The sequence below is a fragment of the Microcaecilia unicolor genome, chromosome 3, assembly GCF_901765095.1.
Source record: "Microcaecilia unicolor chromosome 3, aMicUni1.1, whole genome shotgun sequence".
Taxonomy (NCBI): Eukaryota; Metazoa; Chordata; class Amphibia; order Gymnophiona; family Siphonopidae; genus Microcaecilia; species Microcaecilia unicolor.
Genome location: NC_044033.1, coordinates 25,756,308 through 25,767,135, shown reverse-complemented (window position 1 = coordinate 25,767,135; position 10,828 = coordinate 25,756,308). Strand labels below are relative to the sequence as shown.

The following is a 10,828-nucleotide window of genomic DNA, read 5'->3' as shown; positions in this document are numbered from 1 at the left end:
TGGCAGCAGCAGTGTAATTGTAGCAGTGCTCTGATTTGGTATTACTCCAGCTCAGGCTGAAGTAAATAAGGGACCCTTTTATTAAGATGCGTAGGCCCCTTTCGTGCGTACAACGTGTGGCAGTAATCAGCAGTGTATGGGCACTGACAATTACCACCCGGTTAACGTGTAAGCAGGGCCGCCGAGAGGGGGGACAGGGGGGGCCAAAATTCCCCGGGCCCGAGCCTCCGGGGGGGGGGGGGGGCAGCGCCGCTGCTGCAGTCTGACCCGTCCGCCCGCCCTCCGCCGCTCCCTGGCATTGAATTTAAGCGCCTCACCTTCGAAAGTGCAGCAAGCAGCGGCAGACCACTCCTTCCTTCCGTGTCCCGCCCTTGCCTGACGTAACTTCCACGAGGACGGGACACAGAAGGAAGGAGTGGTCTGCCGCTGCTTGCTGCGTTTTCGAAGGTGAGGCGCTTAAGGTCGGTGCAGAGGGCCCGGGGGTGGAGAGAGGGCCGGGTGGAGAGGGGGGCCCGGCGACCTCGGGTGGGGGGCGGCCTTGTCCCGGGCCTGGCCCAGTCTCTCGGCGGCCCTGTGTGTGAGACCTTACCGCTAAGTCAAAAGGTGGCAGTAAGGTCTCAGGCCCAAAATGGACGTGCGCTGATTTTTATTTTGCCGCATGTCTATTTTCGGCAAAAAAAGGCACGCTGAAAAATGGACCTGCGTGTGTCCAATACATGCGTGTACACTAGCGCAGGCCATTTTTCAGCGCACCTTAGTAAAAGGGCCCCTATATTTGGCTCTGAGGACCCTAGAGACAAATCAAAAGTCAATATCATTTTTATTAGCAGGCTACTTGGAAAAGAAGTATATATATATATTTTTAAATTGTTGAATAACTTTCAAATAGCTCAATTTATAATAGTTACTACTTGACATAACTTGAATACGGTATTTTCCTCAGTATTTCTTTTTCCAGAGGCCCAAAAGAATTTGAGTGAATCAGCCCTTGACGGAGCGACCTCATAATCATTTGGATAATATATGATATATTGACATCATGTGAAGGCTGAAAGGTCAGGCCTGCATTCATGCATGGTTACAACCTTTTCCATTTCACTGACTGCGTTTGTTAAGCGGAAAGAAATATGACTGATGAATGGACTTGAAAGAAATGAGGAGCTGTTTCTTAAGAAATGATCCCAGCATCAGAGATGTATCAAAGCATCATCTTTATTTGAGGTTACTTTAGCAGGTTAAGTTTACTGCTTTATCACGCTCCATTATTGAACAAAACCCACAAATCATCTATACGTGGCTTTGCTTCATTTTCCCCCAAGTTCTCTATTCCAAATGTACTGTATTTACTCAGAGAAGGAATGTGTTCATGTGGCCTCCCTTTTTGACCAGTGAAGTACTATTTTTTTTTTTTTTTTTGTTACATTTGTACCCCGCGCTGTCCCACTCATGGCAGGCTCAATGCGGCGGGCAATGGAGGGTTAAGTGACTTGCCCAGAGTCACAAGGAGCTGCCTGTGCCTGAAGTGGGAATCGAACTCAGTTCCTCAAGACCAAAGTCCACCACCCTAACCACTAGGCCACTCCTCCACTGTTGCTACTATTTGAGATTCTACATGCAGATGACCAATGTGGCCGCGCAGGCTTCTGCTTCTGTGAGTCTGACGTCCTGCACTTACGTGCAGGACGTCAGACTCACAGAAACAGAAGCCTGCGCAGCCTTCTACATGGAATGTTGCTAGTGGAATAGCAACATTCCATGTAGAATCTCCAATAGTAGCAACATTCCATGTAGAATCTCCAATAGTATCTATTTTATTTTTGTTACGTTTGTACCCCACACTTTCCCACTCATGGCAGGCTCAATGCGGCTTACATGGGGCAATGGAGGGTTAAGTGACTTGCCCAGAGTCACAAGGAGCTGCCTGTGCCTGAAGTGGGAATCGAACTCAGTTCCTCAGGACCAAAGTCCACCACCCTAACACCTTTCTTAAGGGAGGAAAAATGCAATGTTCATTTTCTTTTCATTTCAGCAGAAATCATAGGAGCCGGCCTGTCATTTTATTCATTCTGTTTGGAAGGAATCTCCAGAAAGAGCTGTTTTGCTGCTTTTAAAAGGATAGGACTGTAATCACTGCAGCACCTTGTGGCATATTTTCTGAAAATGTCTCACAAAGCCACAATATTGTTATAAACAGTTGAAATGGGGTGGGGGGAGTTGTTGTGTATTGTACGTTAGGGGCGTAGCTATGTGGGGCCACGGGGGCCTGGGCCCCAGTAGATTTTGCCCTGGACCCCCCTGCTGATGACCCTCTCGACCCCCCCCCTCCTGCCGCCAACCCGCCGTCGCCTACCTTTGCTGGCGGGGGACCCCAATCCCCGCCAGCCGAGGTCCTCTTCTTCCTTCGTTCTGTTTCTGAGTCTGAAGTCCTGCACGTACACGTCAGACTCAGAAGCAGAACAAAAACAGAACGAAGCCTTGTGATCTGTAAGGCTTCGTTCTGTTTCTGTGAGTCTGACGTCCTGCACACCAGCCGAGGTCCTCTTCCAGCGCAAGGCTTCGTTCTGTTTCTGTGAGTCTGACGTCCTGCACGTACAATGTGCAGGATGTCAGACTCAGACACAGAACAAAGGAAGAAGAAGACCTCGGCTGGCAGGGATTGGGGGTCCCCTGCCAGCAAAGGTACGCGATGGCGGGGGAGGGTTGGCGGCGGGAGAGGGGGTCGACAGGGTCATCAGCCGGGGGGGGGGGGGTCAAAGTTGTTGTTGGTGGCGGCAGCGGGGGTGTTGGCAATGACTGGGGGTCAGCGGCGGCGGGGGGGGGGGCTAAAATGTGCCCCCTCACCTCGCCGAAGTCTTGCTACGCCCCTGTTGTACGTATTATGATTTGAAATTGCTCTATGTTACAATTTTAGGGCCCTGTTTATCAAGCAGCGTTATAGAAACATTAACATTTTTAACGCGTGTTAACCATGTACGTGCTTACAATATTCCTAAAGCCGTCTACATGGTTAGCGCACGCGCTAAGTGTAGGCACGCTAAAAACACTAACGCACCTTAGTAAACAGGGCCCCAAAATTGTAAACTACAAGAACGTTACTTGGACATTGCAGTATATAAATGTAAATCCTAAATAAATAATAATTAATTCTTTATGCTCTATCTCTGAGACAAAACGAAAGATCTGTCCAGTATTGCACTTCTCTTAGGTAGGTAGAAATCTTCTAAATCCTAGGCCTTAAATGCATCAGGGTCTTTCCTGATGTTTTCCAGCCAGGAATCCATCACAGCAAAAGCTTTCCTGCTTCCAGTCTCAACAGTACAACGTGTAGAGTCCATACCATCTAATTTCATCGCAGTAAGCAGCCATCTGTGAAATACAAAGGTCAGCTGTCACCAAGTATCCATTTAGAGCTACACATGGAGGAGGTCAATCTTTTTCATAAATCACCCTAAGCATCCAACTCAAAATACCTACCATACATCATAGAACATGACTTGGATGACAAAAACAGGTCATCACACCCTTGGCAACCAGCAAACGACCTTGTCCTCAGCACAGGAAGGGCCTTGGCATAGAGATAGTATAGAAACACAGTTCAGCTTCTAAGTTCCTAGAGTTCCTCAGTAGATATATGGCCCTTTTCTCATGAAGCTAAGGATGCAAAACCCTAGAAGGAGAATGCACGGTAAGAAGGTTATTGACCTCCAATCTTTAAACTAAGAAAGGGAGTCAGATAGGGGGAACAAGAAGGTGGAATGCAAAAGAATGGTAATGCATGGGTAGTATGGTGTGGTGGATGAGAGGCCATATCCCTTTCCAGTGCTAGCAATAAACATTTGACACATTGAGATCTATCTTCACTTAGCCTGGATTCATGGTATGAGCAAAATCCAACCTATTTGGACACATTGTCCCTTACACACGTGCCTGTCCATGAGCGTGGCACCTAGAAGGCAAATGTGGGTCTTGAGGAAGAGAGGAGGAAGGAAAGGAGCTGTTAAGCATCCTGTGATGGACCATTACCATAAATGCAATGAGGGGTTTTACACAGAATTAGCAGTAGTGGACCACACTGCCATCCTGAACAAAGCAATGAATGGGGAAGAAAAAGCCTCAAAATAATAGCTTATTTGCTAGCTACCATGGAATAAATGGAGAGGTGTCACTCGTCCCTTTTGCCCTCTCCAGCATTCTCTTCCTATGGCCCTTTCCTGCTGAACAGTACAAACTGAATACAGTCCTTCTCTCATCACATCTTCTTCCTTTTAAGTAGTCATGGTTGGGTGCCACAGGAACAGGCCAGGTCAGCCACCACGTTACTATGGGCATCCAATGACCTTGTTGAGCTCCCCCTCACTGTCCACCATTATATAAGTAGATAGCTAAAGAGATCCTATCCTCTAGTTAACCAATGTGCAAACCTACTTCAGATCTCTTTCCAAAACCAGCTGGCCCTTCAGGTTTTCCTTTCTCCAGCTCGGTGTAATATTTCCTTATCAGTTTAGAAAGGTCACTGTGAGGGAGTCTATAGGGCACTGCCACTTTCTCTTGAGAAAACACTCCCTCACAGTATCAGAGCCACCTTAAAACTCTAGTCCCACCCAAAGGGGAAGTGACACGGGAGGGGTGGAGCCAGGAGGGCATGGTCCAGGGAGTATAAGAGACCAGGCCAGAGCTAGGTTAAGGGGGCCCCAAGGAAAGCAGCGACGGCCACTGCTGATACCTCCATCCTGAAGCAAGAAGTTGTATTTTGACCCGACTGGCTGCAGGCCAGCATTGTGTGCTGATAACTCTGAGACACATAAGACAAGTAAGACTTGCTGCTGAAGAATAGACATTAATGTATGCTATGGCCCTTCAGGAGCAGGCCACCCAAAGACGCTGTTGTGCTTACAGAATTAGCTTTGGATATTATTTCTCCCCTCCGTGAAGTAAACAGGAGCTTTTTCCGGACACCTTTAATAAAATATTTGTTTGTTTTCATCGTACTGTATCTTGTGGACTGTGTGTGACTTGTCTTACCGGGCTCCACAGCCTGCCCTCGCTCACGGTACCACAGTCACTTAAAAAATTCACCTTTCAGTTTGTTTACTTTTCTAATGGCAGATTTTTTAAATGTCTTTTTAAAGTGGTACTATACTTCTCACTTGTCATATTCTTGAGTTTTACTTATTAATTTATTAATTTTATTACACAGTTTATTTATCACTCTATCCAAGATACTAGGTGTTTTACAAAAGAAACATTCATAATAAAATCATATAAAACAAAGTATACACAAAAAAATAAAATCTTAAAATCTGCTAAACAATCACTTAACAACTTAGAAGGGCATTTTCAAAAGAAACTTCCAAGTTGGGATTTGGACGTCTTTGTAAAACGTCCAAACCTGGGGGCGGGGAAAACCGTATTTTCGAAAAAAAAAAAATGGACGTCCATCTTTCGTTTCAAAAATACCAAGGACATTCTTGGATTTGGATGTCCTTAGAGATGGACTTCATTAGACATGGACGTCTTTGACTTTTGGCGATTTTCGAAACCAAAGACGTCCATGTCAAAAACGTCCAAATGCAAGCCATTTGGACATGGGAGGAGCCAGCATTTGTAGTGCACTGGGCCCCATGACATGCCAGGACACCAACCGGTCACCCTAGGGGGCACTGCAGTGGACTTCAGAAATTGCTCCCAGGTACATAGCCCCCTTACCGTGTGTGCTGAGCCCCCAACCCCCCCCCCCCAAAACCCACTACCCACAACTGTACACCACTAACATAGCACTTACGGGTGAAAGGGGCACCTAGATGTGGGTACAGTGGGTTTGTGGTGGGTTTTGGAGGGCTCGCTGTTTCCTCCACAAATGTAACAGGTGGGGGGTGGGATGGGCCTAGGTCGGCCTGCCTGAAGTGCACTAAAACTGCTCCAGGGACCTGCATGCGCTGTCATGGAGCTGAGTATGACATCTGAGGCTGGCACAAAATATTTTTAAAGATGTTTTTTGAGGGTGGGAGGGGGTTAGTGACCACTGGGGGAGTAACAGGAGGTCATCACTGATTCCCTCTGGTGGTCATCTGGTCATTTCAGGCACCTTTTTGTGCCTTATTCATAATAAAAACACGTCTGGGTGAAAACGTCCAAGTGTTTGTCAGGGACGTCCTTGTTTTTTTCGATTATGGGTCAAAGACGTCCAACTGTTAGGCACGCCCAAGTCCCACCTTCACCACACCTCTGACACGCCCCCTTGAAATTTGGACGTCCTTGTGATGGACTGCAGTTGGAAACGTCCAAAATCGGGTTTCGATTATACCGATTTGAACGTCTCTGGGAGATGGACGTCCATGTTCCGATTTATGTCAAAAGATGGACGTCCATCTCTTTTTAAAATGAGCCTGTTAATCATTTAAAAAATAAAATTATAAATCCAAAATCCAGATTCCATAGAAACAGTAGTCAGAGCGGGCTAAAAGGCAAGATGAAAAAAATGCGCCTTAGGTAGTTTGCAAAATTGAGGATAATTCTTCACCTTGTGTATACTCATCGGAAGATAATTCCAGATCTTTGCTCCTTCCACATAGAATATTTTCTCTCTGGATTCTTCTAGTCTAATCTGTTTTAAAGATGGAATATTTAATAATATCTTGTCCATTGAGCGGAGAGTACACAACAGTAGACCAGTAATGATTTTGTCAAAGAAGGAGGCATCTCTCCGTTTAAAGCCTTAACAATTAAACGCAGTACTTTGAGTTTGCACTTGACTGGTAACCAGTGCAGTTTAAACAACACATGCGAGGTATTTTCAAAATTGAAAATGCTGTTTATAACCAGTTAAGACTCATACCCACAAAAAAAGGAATTGCAATAGTCAAAAAATGGCGTAATCAAAGCGCGAATAACAGTTTGAAAATTCTCTTCTGACAAAAAATCCTGCGCAAGACTTTTAATTAAAAAAAAATATCTTTTTCACCAAAGATTTGGGATGTGATTTAAATTAAATAAAGGAGTCAAGAATAATACCAAGGTACTTGATCTCATGCAAAATAAGGATGATTTGGGGGGCATTTTGATATGACGTCTAAGTCCAATTTTGGACATTTTACACAAAACGTCCAAAATCTGAATAGGAAAGAAGGTCATTTTTGAAAAAGAAAGTCTCTTTTTTTCGAAAATACTGTTTCTAACAAGGTTTTGTGCTTTGGAAGTTTTGTGTTTTGGTCCATTTTTGAAAAAAAAAAAAAAAAAAAGTGCAAAACAGAGACAATCGAGCCATTGGGATGTAGGAGGAGCCAACATTTTTAGCAGACTGGTCCCCCAGACATCCCAAGAGAGCAATGGGGCACCCTAGGGAGCACTTCTGTGCACCTCATAAAAATGCTCCCAGGTACACATCTCACCTTTGTTCCCTTATCTTGTCCCCTGAGTCCTCCAAAACCCACCCAAAACATAATGGCTCCCGCTGTACACCACTATAATAGCCCTTATGGGTGAAGGGGCACCTATATGTGGGTACAGTAGGGTTTTGCTGACTTTGGGAGGAGTCACAGTTTCCACCACAAGTATGACAGGTAGAGGAAGATAGGGACCTGAGTCCTCCACTCCACAGTGCACTGCACCGACCACTATACTACTCCAGGGACCTGCATGCTGCTGTAATAGACCTGGCTATAACATCTGTGGCTGTCAATGAGGCTGGTAAGTCATATTTGTATTCACATTTTTGGGGGGTGGGAGGGGGTCAGTGACCACTGGGGGTTTTGGAGGGTCACCCCTGATTCCCTCCAGTGGTCATTTATGGCACCTGTTTTTTCTTTAGTCATTATAAAGTTGCATTGGCTCCCAATCAAAGAACGGATTATCTTCAAAATCTGCACCTTAGTCCACAAAATCATATACGGCGTAGTCCCAGAATACATGACAGACCTCATAGACTTACCAATAAGAAACAAAGTCAGACATCAAGATCCTACCTAAACCTACACTAACCAAATTGCAAGGGACTGAAATACAAAACAACTTATGCAGCTGGCTTCTCTTACATAAGCGCACAACTATGGAATGGGCTCCCAAAAGCTATGAAAACAATCCACGACCACTTGAACTTCAGGAAATCACTAAAAACCAACCTCTTCAAAAAGGCCTACCCCAACGACCCCACGTAACCCTCTTCACCTACCAACACAGCATGACTATGATCGAACAGGACAACACGCAATCTTCATCCATTCCGACCCTCCACTTATACCTCATATGATCACTATGCAACTTTGTATTTGTTATCCACCGACTGGGCAAACGCCTTTGACGGTACTATGTAAGCTACATTGAGCCTGCAAATAGGTGGGAAAATGTGGGGTACAAATGCAACAAATAAATAAAATAAAAACAGGTCTAGCTCAAAACAACTTAGTTTTAGTTTAGTTTTGTTCCACTATGGCTGAAAAATGTCTTAATTTTTAGGAACGCCCAAATCCCGGTTGCCCCTGACATGCCCACTTGAGATTTGGATGCACTACAGACGAACAGCATAGAAAAATGTCTGAAAAGTAGGTTTTGAAAATACTGATTTGGACGTTTTTGTGAAAAAAATGTCCAAATGCTGATGCCACTTTTTATAGACGTTTTTCTCTTTCGAAAATAAGCCCCTAAATCACCCAACTTAAACTCTGTGGGGAAATTGCATCTAGTTGACCAGAAAGGATCAAAACTTGGGTCTTTGCCATATTCAGCTTCAGTCTTTTCACAGACATCCAGCTATTTAGTCATCAAATTTTCAAAAACTGAAATGAATTAGTAATAGGTCTTTTAATAGGATTAAAAAATTGCATATCGTCTGCCTACAGCCTGAAGGAAACATCCAACCTTCTCAAGAGTTTACAAAGTGGCAACAAATAAATGTTGAAGAGTGTAGGTGAAAGAGCTGAACCTTGGAGAACCCCAAATACTATCTTAACCCAAGGTGACATCATCAGAAACGTCCACTCTGAAAAATCTATCCAAGAGGAAGGACGTAAACCAGTCCAAAACCTTCCTCTGTAGTCCCAAGGAATGCAAATGCTCTAATAACAGACTATAGTGTTCTGTATTAAATGCTGAGCTAATATCCAATGTAACGGTAAGTTCCAAATGTGTGAATGCTACTGACGTGCTAAAAAATATTTTTAAATTTTTCGCTGAGGGGACATATCTGGGGTGGAGAGTGGGCACTTCTGCGGTAATTAACGCATCTGCATTACTGCTTGCTAACAGATTAGCACAGGATTAACAAGTGAGCCCTTACCGCCTATGAAACAGGTAGCGGGTAAGAGCTCGCAGGCTGATGTTTTTCATGTCCACACGCTAATGGCAATGTTAGCCATTTTTTCTGTTTGATGTCTTCCTTTTTTGTGAAGAGACGGATGAAGCTCTCTTGATGTATGTTGGAAGTTGTATGACTGTAAGCATGCTCGGATACTATCAGCGGCATAATCGAAAGAGAAGGATGCCCATCTTCTGACACAAATAGGGAGATGGGCGTCCTTCTCTCAGGGTCGCCCAAATCGGCATAATCAAAAGCCGATTTTGGGTGTCCTCAACTGCTTATCGTCGCGGGGAGGACCAAAGTTCACGGGGGCGTGTCGGCAGTGTACCGAAGGCGGGACGGGGGCGCGTTTAAGAGATGGGCGTCCTCGGCCGATAGTGGAAAAAAGAAGGGCGTATCTGACGAGCATTTGGCCTTTACTTGGTCCAATTTCTTTCATGACCAAGCCTCGAAAAGGTGCCCGAACTGACCAGATGACCACTGGAGGGAATGGGGGATGACCTCCCCTTACTCCCCCAGTGGTCACCAACCCCCTCCCACACACACAAATTAAAATCATTTTTTTCCAGCCTCTATGCCAGTCTCAAATGTTATACCCAGCTCCATCACAGCAGTATGCAGGTCCCTGGAGCAGTTTTTAGTGGGTGCACTGCACTTCAGGCAAGAGGACCCAGCCCCCCCCCACCTGTTACACTTGTGGTGGTAATTGTGAGCCCTTCAAAACCCACAACAAACCCACTGTACCCACATGTAGGTGCCCCCCTTCACCCCTTAGGGCTATGGTAGTGTTGTACAGTTGTGGGGTGTGGGTTTTGAGGGGGTTTGGGGGGCTCTTCACACAAGGTAAGGGAGCTATGCACCTGGAACAATTTGTGAAGTCCACTGCAGGGCCCCCTAGGGTGCCAGGTTGGTGTCCTGGCTCCTATGAATGCTGGCTCCTCCCAGGACCAAATGCCTTTGATTTGGTCATTTTTGAGATGGGCGTCCTCGGTTTCCATTATCGCTGAAAACCAGGGACGACCATCTCAAAAACAACCTAAGGACGACCATCTCTAAGGTCTACCTAATTTTCATGATTTGGGCGTCCCCGACCGTATTATCGAAACGAAATATGGACGTCCATCTTGTTTCGATAATACGGGTTACCCCGCCCCTTTATGGGGCCATCCTGCAAGGACACCCTCATGAAAACTTGGGCGCCCTGTTCGATTATGCCCCTCCACGTGATTCAATATCCATAAACTAAGAGTGGGACAAACACTATGGGGCCAATATCCAGACTGCAGGAGTTAACCTGGCTAACTCCTGCGGTTAGAGTTGATGCCGGATATTCAATGCCAGGCCATTTCAGGTGACTGACTTTGAATATTCGGTTTATTTTTGGCCACTAAGAACATAGCTGACCAAGTCCATATTCAGTGCTGGCCGGCTAAGTTCATAGCGGCCAAAGATAGACCTACTATTGACATGGCCAGATTTGCTCACTAAGTTTAGCCGTCAATGTGCTGAAAATCAGTGGATAGCCAGTTATATCGT

The 10,828-nt window shown here is 45.5% G+C and overlaps 1 long non-coding RNA gene across 1 annotated transcript in view; it reads right to left on the bottom strand.

The window, feature by feature from the left end:
• Nucleotides 1-3,031: 3,031 nt before the first annotated feature.
• Nucleotides 3,032-10,828, bottom strand: part of LOC115464221 — a 29,735-nt gene continuing 21,938 nt past the window's right edge. Inside the window, exons 2-3 of the long non-coding RNA XR_003941248.1 lie at nt 3,475-3,667; nt 3,032-3,366 (exon numbers count right to left, since the gene is read on the bottom strand). This is a non-coding gene — a long non-coding RNA (uncharacterized LOC115464221). The remainder of the gene's footprint in view (nt 3,367-3,474; nt 3,668-10,828) is intronic.